At 40.2% G+C, this 16,542-nt stretch overlaps 1 protein-coding gene across 2 annotated transcripts in view; it reads right to left on the bottom strand.

The window, feature by feature from the left end:
- The window catches only part of PRDM1 (PR/SET domain 1), a 102,862-nt gene that overhangs the window by 63,737 nt on the left and 22,583 nt on the right, over positions 1 to 16,542 (bottom strand). The window lies entirely within an intron of this gene.

Genomic DNA, 16,542 nt, shown 5'->3' with positions numbered 1-16,542 from the left:
AGCTCCAGCATTCTCCTCCAACCTCAAACACTGGATTTCTCGCCAGAGAAGTGTTGGTGCACAGTAGATGATAATAATATGTACATGAATATTTAACTATTCTGGCATTTAATGTAGAACTGTTTCAAAAATTTCGATACAAGATGAACATGTGTAAGGCATCTAAAAATCTTCTAACGTCTGAGGTCTGGGTGGCACAAGGGAAAACATTAAAGGTAAAAATATACTGAATTGAAATCTTGAAATGCTTTGACCTTTAAACGGAACCCTCCTCCCCTCCTGAGGTTTAAGATAAGTTCAGCAAACAGAATTTCACCCTAGGCTTGACACTTAATCTCCTAAATTACTGAAGAAATAAATAAACACTTTTTCCTTTTAAAAAATTCAACGTAATTTCAAAAGAAGGACAGACACCAATTTTTCTAACTGCTGGTGTTAGTTTGTACATACAAGCTTACCTACAATGTAAAATCTTCAGATTTTAACAGGAAATACATACTTAGAAAGACAGAAACTGTTGTGAAATAGCACCTTGAAGATAAGGAGCTCTGGAGAAGATGACTTTTGGTCATCTGAAGAAAAGAATAGTCATCTTCCTTAATCATTTCAGACTGATTGCTTCAGTTTGGTAATCTCACATTTCAATAGGTTTTTACTGCTGAACCTACAGAAACAGGGAGGGGGACAGGAAGAGATGGGAGAGGACAGGACTGGAAGCGCCAGTCAGTTCACTCAACACTTCCACTTGCAAAAAACCCCAAACAAACCAAAAACACCCCATACAAACCAATCTCAACCATGAACTAATAAATCAAAATGGAAAAAAAATCGAAGGGAGCATTTTTGTGTTTGATGGTTTCCTATTAAGTAAATCTTACTCAAGACAGCAGCTGGCTTTGATGCATGTATGGGTATTCAGGGCCACTCTTTCTCCTCTGCTTTCTCTTTTGACTTTCTAGTCTTTGCTATTGGACTATTTAGATAGCTCCTTCAACAGGCACAAAATACTCCAGTGAACAGTAAAAGCTACTGCATGTTCATCAAACCAAAACTAAACTGAAATTGAGAAAAACAAACAAAACCAATCAAAAATATGAAAGGATTAAGCTTTTCACTCATTTGTTTAGGTAAGACAGAAATCCTATCTTATGAATCCCATGCCAGCAAAAACATTATAACTGTAATCACAACGACTCTGATTAACTTACATATTACACAGAAAAATATTGTCTCATTAAAATGAAAAAAGAAAGTGCATTATTTTTTATTCTAGTCTGAGACCTGCTTGGATAGGTACGGACACAAGAACTCTTAACCTTATGACATCACTACTTAAAAGCTGGTTTTCTTTTATTGTCCCAAAAATCACAAAAGTCCACAAGTCAGTTTCTGGTAACACATCTTTTCTCGAATTATTAGGTGTATCCATTAAAAAAAAAAATTATTGAGGAAATTTTAGCATTTTTGCAGGAGTGTGATGTCAAAGTCCTACCATGTAGAGCAGTACTTTAAGTCAAGGAAAGAAGCATGTTTTTTGTGTCAATGACAAAAAGGGAAGGAATATCAAATTAATTCTGTTACAAAAAGAATTACAAAAATAACAATGTATGATTAAAATAAAAACAATGACAATGAAATCTAATCTATTCTGAATCTTTACCTCTTTCCCTGCTTGTGTTGTGTGATAGAAAACTGAATACACTAAGACACCTCACCCCAGAGAGGAGTCTCTCTTCACACAACATGCACCACTTTGCATCTAGTAACTATGTACATTTGAAAAAAAGAGAAAAGGATTTCACTCGGAAGAGTGACAAAAAGTACAGCTGATAACAAAAGCACTTCCTTAAGTTGTGCGTCATCTTGAGGGCTTCACCCACCTCCAGGAGCCATCCTTGGTGGCAGCTACTTACACAGCTCTTTCTTCCCGTGGAAAACACTAAGGGGAAACCTCACCTTGGATATAGGTCAGGACATCACGTTGGTCTGCTGGTCAGTGCCGGGGGCAGGTGTGAACAAGGGCCCGCTGGCCGCTTTCACACTGAGACCCGCCAGCAGTTCAGAGTCTTGATGAAGTGAGAAAGTAGAGCAGAAGCTCAGAGAGTACATCTTTTAAGCAGGATATTTAGTAGCCTCTGCATTCCTTTTACCAGGCACACAAATGCAACCTCGGCTGCTTGCTGCCTTTTTTTTTTTTCCCTCCATTCTAAAAATACAAACCCTTCTTCTGAACTAGTTGGAAGGGACTTGTGAATGGGTGGAGTAAGGGAAATCAGTGCACAAGTCACCTTTCAGCCACCTATGACATCAGCCTGCTGCCCTGATTCCTTCATTAATACCTTTGAGCTGAAAACAATGGGCCTACCATTAAGCACCACACAGTTCGAGATAAGAAAGCCCTAAGCAGATAATAATCGGTGCATTTAGCTGGATTTCAAACATTCAGCTGCTTAATCATTTCTTCCTCACCGCATGCTACCCAAACACACGGGGAATGCTTTGGATGCCTTGGGCTAAGGAAGAAGGAGCTGGGGTGTGGGGAAGAGGAGGGAGAGAACGGAGCCACAGGATGGGGATTGGAGGGGAGAGGAGGATTTCATTGGCAATCCTCTCCCTGGGAAATGAAAACATTTCTTAATTGCCATTAGGGAAATAGGTTAAATACAGGCTTGGTAAGCTGCTAAGGGCTGGCTAACAGATTAGAGGGGATGGCTGTTGAAGTATACTCATTTCCATTATATGACAGAGCAGGGAATTTTTATTTTCTTAATAGTCTTCAGAGACTGTTCCTGCCAGACACTGGGTGTGAGACTGCTAGTTAGATTTTAACTAGTCACCTTCCAGCTGACGAAATGAGGCCCAGTTCTCTGGCCCTGAAGTGACTGCTTTCCTGTCTCATCCAAGGAAACAGAAACTGCAAGACATGCTGACGGGGAGGGTATTGTAACACCTGCTGGCTTTACTCACACAAAAATAACAATGAGTAATCGCAGAATCAGAGAAACTAAAGGCATGATGCAGCATACCTGTCACACAGGAGGAGGGGAAAAAAACACCTCAGTATCCCCAAATACTGAACAGACTCAAGAGCTGAGCTCGGGCTCAACAGCGGTCCTGCCAGGACTGAGCAACTCCTCACATCGGAAACCTCGGGGCCCACGCTGGGAAGAGTGTGGGCAACATAAAAATCTCAGATGTCACTGCCTGCCTGCTAAGATCCTCGGAGCCCTCTCCTTCTCCACATTCTCCCAAGGCACTTCCTTCGGGTGGGTGCCCTTCCTCCTCACTTGTAAGTTCCTCAAAAGCCGCATCTCTAGCTTATAAAGAGGATGATAAAGTTTTTAGCAAACGGAGCGGGAGAAACGGAAACCAAATTTTCTTGTAAATGGGCACAGCCTTTATTCATCCACAGACCTAAAAAGCAGCTACAGGCTGTAGTACACACAACAAAGCTGAGACATCATCTTGTAATCCTTCGTCATGCAAAACTCCCTGGGGCATGAGTGGGAGTTCTATCTGAGTAAGGTCTGAGTTTTTTAAGGAAAGTCTTTGTTCTGGGGCTCCTTGAAGCCAGTATACTGAACTATTCAAACTACCATGGATTGGCAGGTGAAGTCGACAGAGGGTCATTTGAAGAACACGTTTCTGGCAGCAATGCTGGTTTAAAGCAGTTGCGGTCACCTCCCTTTTTCTACCTGCTGACATATTTACCTTCCCCCACCCCAGTCCTCTCCAGTGATAAAGACACAAGGATTTGTACAGCTGTGAGCAAAAATGGACCAAGGAGCTACTCTGGCTGTAAACTACCCTCTCTGGGAACTCTTCCAGAAGTTTTAACTTAGGCTTATAAACAGTTCTGAGCCAGGGAACACTGTGGCCATGATTTAATAAACAAGGAGCAGGGACACACAGGCTACACACATGGCTGCAACCATTCCATGGCACTGCAGACTACTCACCCAGGAGGGTCTATGTCACACGTACCAGCACCACTCAGACTCCTTCACCGGGCTGCACGCAATGGCTACAACACCTGGTGTATCTTTAACACCCCAGCTGTGTCCAGGTATTGTCCAAAAGAGTGCTGGATGAGTCAGGCCACAGCTGCTAGCAACCCTCCCCAGCAGTGCAGCGTAGATATCCAGCACCTAAGGCTCCTGGGCCCAGTAAGGCAGCATCACTAGCCCAGCAGCTCAGAGACTGCTTGTTAAAGGTGTTTTGTCTCCTCAGGGAAGAAAGAGAAGCTTGGTGTGATCTTCACCATCTTCTGACATACCCACTGTGTATCTGTCTGCATCATCAGACATCTATCTCAACACACTTCAAAGTCTGGTGTTAAGTGTCAGTTACATCTGACTAAATGTAAACTTCCCTGTTGCTGATGTCTGAAAGAGATTGATAAATATGTTGTAAATGCTGGCTGGTTTTCTCCATGGACAGTAAAAGAAGCTCTGAGTGAACTGACTCAAACTCTGGCATGTGAAGATGGGTGAAAAACATGCCACCCCCACTTCCTGCTCAATGTTGTGCTGGAGGGAAATGCCAGCCATGAAATTTAGTTTGGATGTTCCCTCTTTCAAGTAAGTGTGCCTGCCACAAGGTGAGACCAAAAGCACGCTTACCTGGACTGACTGTGCAACAGCAACCACTTTGGCAACAAATGGCGCGGAAGGGCTTTTGTTCAGCTCTGCTATCTGCTATCACAGATTCAGCCAGCATGGGCAGAAAGCCCATTGATTTACACAGCACTAGCCTGTGTTTCACTTGGCTGGTAACTCCATGGACATCATTTGCATGGAGTGTATTTCCCAGGAACATACTGAATCTTGATCTGATGTCAATAAGAAATGGAAAAGCATCTCCCTTGGTTCTGCTTCGCTTTATCAGCTCTCATTCAGAAACGTTTGACTCTTTCCCATTCACTGAAATTATCTATGGATGAAAATTAAACTCTGAGCTGGGTAGTCTTCCCAGATGATCCAATAATTAATAGGAATACATACACTAGGGCAACCAGGAAACCAAGGCTATAGGGTGTTTGTTCTAAAGAGCCTGGGACAGATCCTTGGCATCTGCCAATCATTTCAGGTCAAAAGTTTTAAATGCATGGTTTTCCTGTGACAGCCTATTTAGTCACAGCTTATCTAGTCACAGCCTATCTAAACCAGCCACAGCAGTGCCTGAAAGACAAGAGAATAAGGAAAGTACTTTTTTGTGTGGTGGCTACACACAATATCCTTAGCAACTGAATAATTGAATGCAGCCACTCTTGCTGGGTGTAAGAAACACTGGTTTAGGTCCACGGAAATCAGTGGCAGGTTGAGAATGGGCCTTTTGTATGAAATTCTATAATAACACTGAAATCTCTTTCTTTAAAAATAATTTTTAACACAGAGTTCATTTATGCTATATTTATTATTATTATTATTTTTATTGATAAAGAACAGTGGGGAAGTAAAAGAGGAGTCTACTGTTATCCCAGAGTTTCTGACAAGACTTTTTTTTCCAGCATAGGTACAGTTCAAGACTGTGCACCCTTTATTTACATTTGGACATGCAAGTGTAAGCCTTTCCAAACACATCACCATGCTAAGGTGAAACCCTTCTTGGCAAACAGCATACATTTATTCATGTCCAAGACAATCTGAGTGCCTCTGAAAGGCACTGCAGGCTAAGACAGCACAATCCTGTTTTCCAATAGAGAAAAAAGATGCTGTCTTAAATCGCGTAGAAGTTAATGTTTTTTTTTTCTGTCAGGGAAAGGAGAGGTACTGTTTTGAAGTACAGTACAGTGGCAAAGTAGTGGATACACTGTGCTTAACCTGAAGTGCTTTCCTTTACAACATAAGTAGCACACAGGTAATTTGTCTCTTTCTGCAAGTTATGACAAGCCCGATGACTCTGAACCCTACCTTTGGTTTAAGGCACTTGAATTCCCATTCCATAAACCCTCCAGCATGCACATTCCTGCAGTACAACAGATTCCTTTTCCCTGCTTATTGCATAGGCATTTATACTACATGCAAATATAGAAATAAGTTATCTATATTAATGATTAGTCTGCAAAATAGTATCATAACATCAGAGGGTTATCCTTCACAAAATTAATAGGGTCAGTGGAAGACGTGGCTTTGTGGTGAGCATGGAAGCTATAGCTAGAAATAGGCATCCTGATTCCTGAATATAAATAACTCCAGATAACTTTTTTTCTGAAGTTATTATTTACAATTTTTTTTATATCCCATGCACCTAAAGAGAACATCTCTATTACAGTATCATATTCTACAAGAAGGAAAATTAACCTCATCAGCAATTCTGGAATCCATTACATTATTAATTACATCTCAAACCATATTTGGCAAACCAAAAACTTTGAGGAATCCTGAACAAGTAGTTGGACAGAAGTCTACTTATAATTACATAAAAATGTTGTACTGGGAAATACGTTACTTGTGAATTAACTATTAATGATAGACCATTTTTCATCAAAATGTTACTTACACCCAGTCCTTTACACCAAAGGAAAATGAGGAACAAATGGACTATAGATGCCACAATGGATGAAAATCCATCTCAGCTACACTAGAGCTGCTCCACTGCAGCCCAGTACAGACACAACAGCAAGGAACTGTAACTAGATTAAGCCAAAGAGAAATACATTTCGAAGATTCAATTTTATTTTAAATAAATAATAAATGAACAACCTGACACAAGGGGTTGTCTGCATTACTTAATGACTTCAAAATAAGATTAGATGACTTCCTAAATATAAGCTTCAACACATTCATTTAGGATACGATAACTGTGCAGGAATTACTGGGTGAATTTCTATTACTGATGTTCTGCTGAAGATAAAACTATGTGATTGTAACAAATTTAGGATTTAAATTCTATAAATATGGAGAATGTGACCCACCATTACTTATGATGTGACAAAAGAACTCTCAGCTATTAATTAAAAAAGGAAAATTTGCTTTAACGGATATTAATAGAGTTTTTCATTATTCAAGTACAATTTTTTTTCCTGCTGTCACCCTTCTAACCCCCCTTTTATTCAAAGCACTAATACACAAGTTCATTTTACCAAATAAAAGTGTGACTGACTTTGTGCATGAAAGGAAAACAAGCCTGAGTTCCTATAAACCTTTCAAACTTTCATTCCACCTCCTTCCCAGTTTGCACGGAGGAGTCTATTTTACAACTTTATCCATGTAATGATCCTGCAGACTGCTTCTTCATGCCAGAATTTCTCTTTGAAGTTTGCCCTCCCATTAGCGTTTCAGTGTAGGTATTCGAACTGATGGCGCAAGCACAGCAGAACTCCAGAACTGTCCATGTTCCATCAAATACAGTTGTTTCATGTTGCTCATGATTTACAGTCTTAATTAATATGCTCAAAGAAGAAGAGCACATCTTGGTGGAGCATCCCCCTTCCACACGCACGCACACCCCTCCTTCCTTTTTTTTTTTCTTGCCTTTTTTTTTTTTTTCAGTACAAACCAGCGGTCTCAGGGTTTTGTTGGACATTGTGCAGGATGGCTTTGCCAAGTAGAATGGAACACACTTAATACTTTTCCTTTATAACCTTTGCAATAAATCAGCTACCACTCCACTTACACGAGAACGGCCATTAGTGTCCTGTCCCCTCCCCCAGCACTTCCCGAATTTTAAACAAAGTAGGAATAAACTGAAGCTGAGCAGAGCCGGTGAGCCCAGTAAATCAGTTTAATGAGAACTGAATCAATCGTATGAAGTCCACTACTGAACAAATAGGGCGGACAGGACAGGCTAAGCTTTCTGTGGAGGTACTGGGGATGGGGAAGCAGGAAAGCAGGGCTCACATACTTCATCTTCAGCAGTGACGCATGTCTGCTGTGAACACTCTGTTCTTTAAAATCACATTTGCCACAGCTTGCTGCTGAATTCCTTGTTTAGATTTGGCTGTTTCCTCTCCTGTTTGTGGTTTAGCTCCTCCATGTTTTCCCACAGAAGTGGAGTATTCTGTTTACCCATTTTCACCACTTATCTCCTCTGAGATTCACTTTGACTCTCTGTTTATCCTTCTCAAGTCTTCCCTGTTTCCACAGTTACTGTAAGTGAAGACATCTACACACACATATATATGTGTACATATAGATGTACACACACACGCACACACACACACACACACACACACTACTATTTCATTACAAAATCAGAAACTGAATAATTATATATTTTCAGGAATGCAGGGTAAAGAAACCACAAACTTTTGTGTATGACCGCATGTCGACTCCAGAAATTCAGCATTAAAAGGGCTTTGCCAAAAGTGTAAACACCCACAAAAAAAAAAAAAATCCCCCCCCCCAAAAAAAAAAAAAACCAACAAAAAAAAAACCAACCAAAAAGCCAAAACCTGGCCAAAAAAAACCCAACAAAAAAACCAAATCAAAACCAACCAAACCAAAGCACCATGCTTCAGATGTGTTTTTTTCCCAGACCAGAGGCAGTAACTAACACAAGTGGGGCCAAGAATGGATTTTCTCAGTCAAAGGGTACTAAGAGTCTTTTTACTTCACATACATCAGTCCCCCCACCTTGGGGACTTTTTTGATCCTTCTGTCTCATGTGCTCAGAAAAAGGAGCTGTTAAAATGTATTAATGAGCAAAATCAGGAATTAGTATGTTCCCTTTGCACAGGGCTGTTCTACTGTCCTGCTCCAGTTACAAAACTGATGGATGAGGGAATGCATGGCCCCGCCATTCAGACCACCTCTGTGTCTTTTGCACGACTGCCAAACCTCCTTCACTTGGGACTCAGTAAATAAGACAACCTCGTCCCATCCCAGATATCCTTGAAACAGTCATAACAGATATCCTCCTTGAAACAGTCATCTCTTTTCAAAATTAAGGGCAGAAATATGGGACACATTTTCTCTTCTGTCATCTTAGTTCCTCCAGAATGAGCAAGCAGAGCCCATTTGTGAGATTCTGCTATCACAAGTCCCAATGTCTGGACCAAGATAGAAGCCCTTAGAGCTTATTTGTGAATGTGGTCCTGTTTCCAGAACATTCATGTCTTCGCATCCAGTGCTGCTTCTCTGCCAGTGCATCAATTTCTCAGATGTACTATTGCCCATGAAAATATTTGAGTATCTATTAAATTTCCAGACTTGACAATAGAAAAACCTATTACCACTGTCACCCCTCCACCATCTGCATGGCTTCTGGGAAAAGACAACTAATTAACATTGCTAATTAGAGAGACAGACAGGGACACTTTGCACCCTCTTGCCCCCTGCTTTCTCCTCTCCCAGTACAAAGGAGAAAAGAGGACACACCCAGAGCTGCCCATCTGACCTCGGAAATGGAGCCCCTGTGCCACCGCAGGCACAGTAGAGACCATTCTGCACAGGTAAGGGTAGCAGGTGCTCCTTAGGTGTTTATGAGCACAATATTTAAGAATGTTAACATAGTGTGTATGCGAGGACCTGAGGAACATAATGCATTTATTAGAGTAAGTTTGGAAAACCTGCTTATCTACCATCCGCTTGTACTTCATGTAAGACCAGAGCTGTGAGCTCTTTGGAATTCAGTTGTGAATCTTACAAGATCTGCTTTTTTAAAGTCTTGTATTTAAAACAAAAAGTGGTTTGGTAGAATCTCAGCTGTGTCATGAAAGAAACAAATTAGGTGTCTAGTCTTGGTGGCAAAGAAAAGCCTGAAACTGAAATCTGTGAGCACCAAGCCCAGAACTCAAAATACTATTTTCATAACTTGTGATTTTTAAAGCAACTTGATGACGTGACTTACAGTTCTTGAAAGCTAGAGTTTGATAATATTACAGGTGATAATCAAAACCCCCATATTCTCTGAAAGGATTTAAATTTTATCTTGGCTTTTTTTTGTAGGCAAAATATTTTGTCATAATACCCTAAGACGTAATAAACTCCTTTCTCCAACCTCTAGACCAATGCTTCGCTCTCTACTGCATTTAGCAGTGAAGGCTGTGGTTTTCTGACAAAGCAAGTGCACTGTGTCTGCTGTTAATGGTAAAAATCCCCAAACCCAAATGATAAAAACAAATGAATGCAAAGCAAATGACACTAGCAAATATGCAGTTTCAAGCTTCTGCTATGCAAAAGCACATTGAAGAACTCAAGATAGAGAATATTAGGACTATATCTGAATTTTTTTGAGCCCCTGCTGTTCTCTGTGTCTCTTTGGTCTGATGGGTATTTAAACTACCTAGGATGACCTATGGATTCAGATAATCAAAAGAATTGAGTGGTTAAGAAAAACAAACAGCAAAGGAAATTAAAAGCAAGTCCTTGGCACGGCTAATTCACTCTTCATCTAAATGGTTGCATATATCTCTAAATTTTGTAAAAAGAGAGAAGGTACTGCATTCAAAAGAGAACAATAAGAGTCATAAACTATAGTTTCAAAGAGTTAGGAAAAGAGAAGGAGATTTCACTGGAAGGTTGTTCTTTTCTTTCTACTCTTACCAAAACTTTGCAAGCATCAGGAAAACATGAATCCAAAAATTATGTACTGTAACAGACTGTTGCTCTGGTCATAGCCACCAGGCGGTCAGTCAGATCCAAAGCCCTCTGTAATGAGAGTCTCTCTGTTGATTTCATGGCTTTGGATCCAGACCAATGTTTGTGCATTTCTTTCAAGGAACAGTTTTTCCAAATAAGCTGGGATTTTTTTGGAATTATTCCAAGGGCTACGTGACACTTTTGAGAGCTTATATCCATCCAAGTGACTTTGAGGAGCCAGTTCTCTTATTTTACATGGAAAAAGCTTGGCAGAGGATGGGAGGGAGTGAAAAGCACTGTGTGAATCCATCTAGGCATTTCTAGACCCTTCTTTGGAAGGTGTCCCTCAGATTTGATGTCACAGGCAAGACAGGCAGCAGCACACCCTTCCCTTCCCTTCCCTTCCCTTCCCTTCCCTTCCCTTCCCTTCCCTTCCCTTCCCTTCCCTTCCCTTCCCTTCCCTTCCCTTCCCTTCCCTTCCCTTCCCTTCCCTTCCCTTCCCTTCCCTTCCCTTCCCTTCCCTTCCCTTCCCTTCCCTTCCCTTCCCTTCCCTTCCCTTCCCTTCCCTTCCCTTCCCTTCCCTTCCCTTCCCTTCCCTTCCCTTCCCGTCAGTCTTTCCTGAGGAGCAACCACAACCTACTGCATGGTTACAGAATTAGTCTCGCGGTGTTCCTGACAGATTTTTAGGGCTGGGGACTTGGCCAGTACTACATTTGCTTCACATGTCCAGAAAGGGTCAGGTGGGAGTTTGCCTGCCACAGGGTGACTCCCAGGTGGGGTAAACCAAGCATCTTGCTGTCTTTTCTGCCTGCAGGCCTGCGTAGGGAATGCTCACATTAGGGGGATTGGCTTAGTGCAGCGATCCCAAGCTACCACTGCAGCTCCCTGGGCACCATACTTCTCCAGAGCTGCAAGTCATGCATTCCTCCAGCTGGCTTCTGTGCCAAATTTTTCAGAAGTACAGAGTGTCTCAGGCTGGAGTGGTCCTACAGTTGCTGGAACTCGTGTCGTAGTTTAACAAGTGCTCAGCCAACGCCAAGTGAGGGAGGGGAGGAAGAAAGGTGATGTAACATCTTCCTGATCTTCCACGTTCCCTGTGTGCTGGGAGGTTCAGAGAATCTGCTCTGGGGCACGCTGTCTCTCGGAATTAAAAAGCTGCATTTTCATCAGTATCTCTCTCTTTACTAGAAATAAAGACCACTGCATGCCTCACCATCCTCAGAAGAAATGTAAGGGGCTAAAGTCATTATTTTTGCTTCCCCACCAAGCAATCTGGTAACTGCTCTAAAGCATGAAGAAGTAAAAATTAAACACATATTCTCCCAGTCATGGGGTGTAATTGGAGATATGGCTGAAGAACAGAAGTCCTACTCATTAGCTGCAAACACAATTTTTTTAGTGCTTGGAAACCCTTGTGATATGTTTAAAATAAATATCCAGCTACAAAAATAATGTTAATATTAAAATTATGTGAAAAAATTCTTGGCAGACCTCTGGGATCTACCCAACTAACACTTCTACCAGACTGCCTACAGATATATAATTAACACAGCTTGAAACATTCCGTACAAATGTTGAGCAGCCTGAAAATTTTAGTTTTACAGCAGTACTTCTGCACAGATGGAGTAATACCATGATTTGTTACAGCAGCAGTCTGACAGAACAGCAGTGAAGACACGACAACATCTTTATTAATTAAAGCACAACTTCTGCACTCTGTTTTTCCTTCAGTGGACACAGAAAGGTATTCAGGCCCTTCTGTGCTGGAAGAGTATTCACCTGGTCTTTATGCCCAGTGTCCTGACACAATCATGTATTTAACCTCCATTGAAATCAAACTGTTTTGCTAGTATGTGAGGGACTATATTTTGACTCTTTAGCAGCTTTTTATAGTATTCACTTAACAAACTTCCTGCCAAAAAGCCAGCCCAAAAAGTTGCATATGCTGCTAGCTGGATCTACCACATTTACATTAGTTACTCCAAGCAGAAAATGGTGTCTTCATAAAAAAATCTAAAAGTGTCTCGATTCAGCAAAAGCTGTTGCATAGACCAGCTCTTATTCACTTTGCAATTTTGACTGCCTCTTGCAAGCACTACTGTGAATACTCAAAAGCACTTTTTCAAATGAAAGAAAATCAGAGCATCTAGTGTCGGCAAGCCTTGTAAAGTCCATACATGTTTACACTTGGCATCAGATTACACACGTTTGACTTCTTGATTTACTGAGCACACTTGTGTTTTCCCTTCTTTTGTCAGAAATAAAATACAGCTATTCTTAAGAGACGTCTTTGTTTTTAAAAAGACCTAATTTGTACTGTATGTTAGGAGAGTTCACTTTTCGCCTCACCCAGAGAGAACCCTGATCCAAATACCAGGGGAAAAAAGAAAAACTCAGAAGAGGTTAATTTGGGTAACGGCAATGTCTGTTTGCAAGATGTAAAAAAAGAGAAAGACAGAGGAAGAGAACCGACAGTGAAGTCCTTGGACAGGTTTGGGGGGATTTTTTGCTGCATCACAAAAGCAATTCTGCTAAAATCTTACTCGGAACATTGCCTGAGTAAAAAAGAGAAACACAGTTCTTAAATTATTTTGTACTTTCCATGTAGAGGAACAGTCAGAACTGTATGGGGTTTTACGCCTTCTTAGTAGGCAGCTTATAAACAGTACAGCTACCAGTCTTTCCATAGGAAAAACAGTGTTCTGTGGATGATGACAACATGACTAACTGCCTGAGCTTCAGAGGCATAGAAGGCCTTCTACCTAAATAAGGTGTGATGTCGGGACATCTATTAACTAACAGACAACTGGCAATCAATAAACGTTGGATGAGAGTCAGGAACTGGAGAAAAATCTTGCACAAGTGAAAAATCTGCACAAGTTTACTTCTCTATCTCTTATTTCCCTGATTCTCCAAGAAGAATACGACATTAAATCAGATGAAAGGGGAGAGGTTTTATTTGAACAATGTGTGTTAACAAGCCATCAAGTGGGACATTGGTACAGAATCGTTTGAGAATCAAACTCATAAAGATTGCAGTAGCCACAACAAAGTGAATAACTAGGTGAGGCCTGAAATTTTCAACATGTTTCTATGGATATTTATATGCAGGAAAAAGAGACTTATCTGAATGTGGAAATCAAGTCAAATAAAAACAGTTGTGTGATTTCCAAGCAAATTCAGGCACTGCCCTATCATTGATCATTATGCAATGAAAAGCAAGATAAATCAAACACCATTTGTTCCTGCTAATAATTTGAGGGAAAACCATAATCCAAACCATTTTTCCAAATGTAACAAAGCAGAATTGCCTCAGAACGTGGTTTGATGGCCTCTGCACACAGCCAACCTAAAATCAGCCCCAAATAAACCATTTATGAGCAAGTAAACAAACAAAACGTTCAGTTATGAATCCTACTATCTCTCTAAATTGCCTGACAAATGAGTATACTTTGCTTTGCTGCCATGGGGAATCCTACCGAAGGTTTGCAGTACTGGAGGCTTACTTATATCTCCTATCATCTAAATACAATATATTCATCTAGATCGAAAAAGAAATAAAAAGAAATGAAATGTTTTATATGTGCAATGGAACTTACAGTTTTTCCTTTTGTCCCAAGTGTGCTAACCCCACAGCATTTCTTAGCTATTTCCTGCAGTGTCTTTTCTACAAATAATGATTTTCACACATTGCTTCTTTCATAAATCTATCACAGTTCAGTATCAAATTAACAGTGACAGAGAAATGTGTATCTTCTTATTTTTATGGCCTTACTATTGGAGGCTGTTGTTCAGAACTATGGTGAATGCACTGAACAAATTCAGGTCCACATAGTATCTTCCTGATAATGTTGCAATTGATAAGCTATAAGTCAATTTTGTGTGATTTTTGCATGTGCTGTGAAATTTGTGATGGTTTAAAAATTTAAATTAATTCATTATCTTGCCTCAAAATTTCACGAGTGAAAATAAAATCCATGATCTCAATACAAGGCCAAGTTGTACTTTTCCCAATTTCAATTTTGCTGTTTTTTCAGAGTCAGAACATAGGAACAAGTTTGTAAGAGAGGACACAAACACAACTTGAATACATTATTTGCAGAAACTCACATAAAAGAAAAGTTTGATATTTTATTTTCAGCTGAGATGTAATATATCCTCCTGGGAATTGCTATTAAGCTGTGATTTGGGATCCCTGCATTCAATTAGAAGAGTTATTATTTACACTTACAGGCTACCAAGCCAGGTTAGCCGAGCTGGATTTGTTATGATCAGATTTATTTTGTTCAGCTACAGACCAGCTGTACACTGTTACAATAGTTGTCTTATCCCCTCTCAGGAATTCTCTTTGGGCTGTTAGAAATCTCTGCTTGGGCGGTCACCCCTACACTGGGGAAAACTGCAGCTTTGTTATGCATCACTTTTTCCTCATCGAGGAGATGCTAGTACAGCAGTACAGCATGGCATGCAAACAGCTTGTAGAAACAGGGAAACCACATTTTAAATTATATGTATTAGGGTTTATTTAATGACTATAAAAGAATTTTTCTGATCTGCTTTATTAGATTTTGGAAAATAAACTGTGTGACATACTGATGAAATCCAAAATAGGAAGGTAAATACAGTTGCTTGTTTATATGAAGAACAAGTGTGTTTCTCTTTAGATTATCAAAAGACAAGTAAATTCAGTGTATAAGAAATTATTATTGCTGATGTGCAATCATTTTAGCAACTGAGCTGTGTACTTGAATTTTGAGATGCTGCTTGTCTGCTTTAATAATCACATTATAGTTTTATGCTGAATTTTCTGAAACACAGAGGTGTCATAACAGTAGAAGAGCACACATGCTAAAGGAGTCTTCCTTATTGGGAATTTTGATGGGACACATGGAGGAGTGCTCACAGAGCTTGTGAGCAAAAATCCCAAACTACTTTAAAGTTTTATTTAAACATTTTCAGAGATGCACTAACTGCACTTCTGAAGGGACATCCTGAAAATGTGGATTTAACTGCTTAGAGCCCAGAGCTGCCATGGTATGTGTTCCTTTGGGGTGGCTACTGCTTGGCCAACACCAGGCATCATTCCTAAATCACTCTAATCTAACACTGTCTGAGAAGGTTTGAAATTTGATCACAGCTTCTGCAAGGAAGTACCTTGGAAAGAGGAAGCTGTGTAAGTCCATGCACACCAGCTAAGGACCAGTGACTCTCTCTACCCAGCAGAAAACAACTCATGAGGTGCTCACTGATACCGATTTTGTGCTTCCACCACTTGTGGTACTGGAGTGCTGCACAAGCTGAGGACCTGTGAAGGTTTTTTTCTGCCCACTCCCCTTGTCCCCTTTAATAATATTAATTTCCCAATGTCTATTGACATATATTTAAATAGAAAGGGTATTTTCAGTTTCTTCACTATCAGGATGCAAAGATGAAAATGTCTATGGGAGCATCCCCAAAAGCTTGTATGAGACAGGTGAGGTGCAGGAAGAAATAGTCTGTGTCAAAGCACTACAAGTGGCTGCAGGAGACATGGTTATAATGTGTGCTGTGTCTTAAGATTGTTCACCTATGGTTTCTGGTTAAAAGCTATAACCTCTAAAGTATTATTTCTATGCTAGGCAGGATGGAAATAGAGTAACTGGTATGTAAGACCCGAAACCAGAGAGCTTTGCAAGGTGTTCGTGGTTCAGATATGAAATTACAGTTTGATTAACCTACTTAGCAAAATTCAGATGACAAACATAACTTTGGTGAAATTATTTTCTGAAAACAAAAACTTCTGCACACTATTTAAGGACATTAAATACTGTTACTGATTTAATGAGTGTTTGGTTTCACTGCGACATTGGAAAATCAAATAAGAGTTTCAGTTTGAGCTTGAGTAGATTCTGATCAAAGGCTCTCAGTGTTTTCAGTTTTATTTTAAGGAAGTTTATAATTTTTGTATTGCTGAATTTTGCTTAAATTAGTAATGTAAAGTGCCTCCATTGTACAAAGTCTTTATCATTTTCTTTGCCTG

This window comes from Prinia subflava, chromosome 2 (genome assembly GCF_021018805.1).
Source record: "Prinia subflava isolate CZ2003 ecotype Zambia chromosome 2, Cam_Psub_1.2, whole genome shotgun sequence".
NCBI classification, from domain to species: domain Eukaryota; kingdom Metazoa; phylum Chordata; class Aves; order Passeriformes; family Cisticolidae; genus Prinia; species Prinia subflava.
This window is presented reverse-complemented; position numbering and strand designations above follow the sequence as displayed.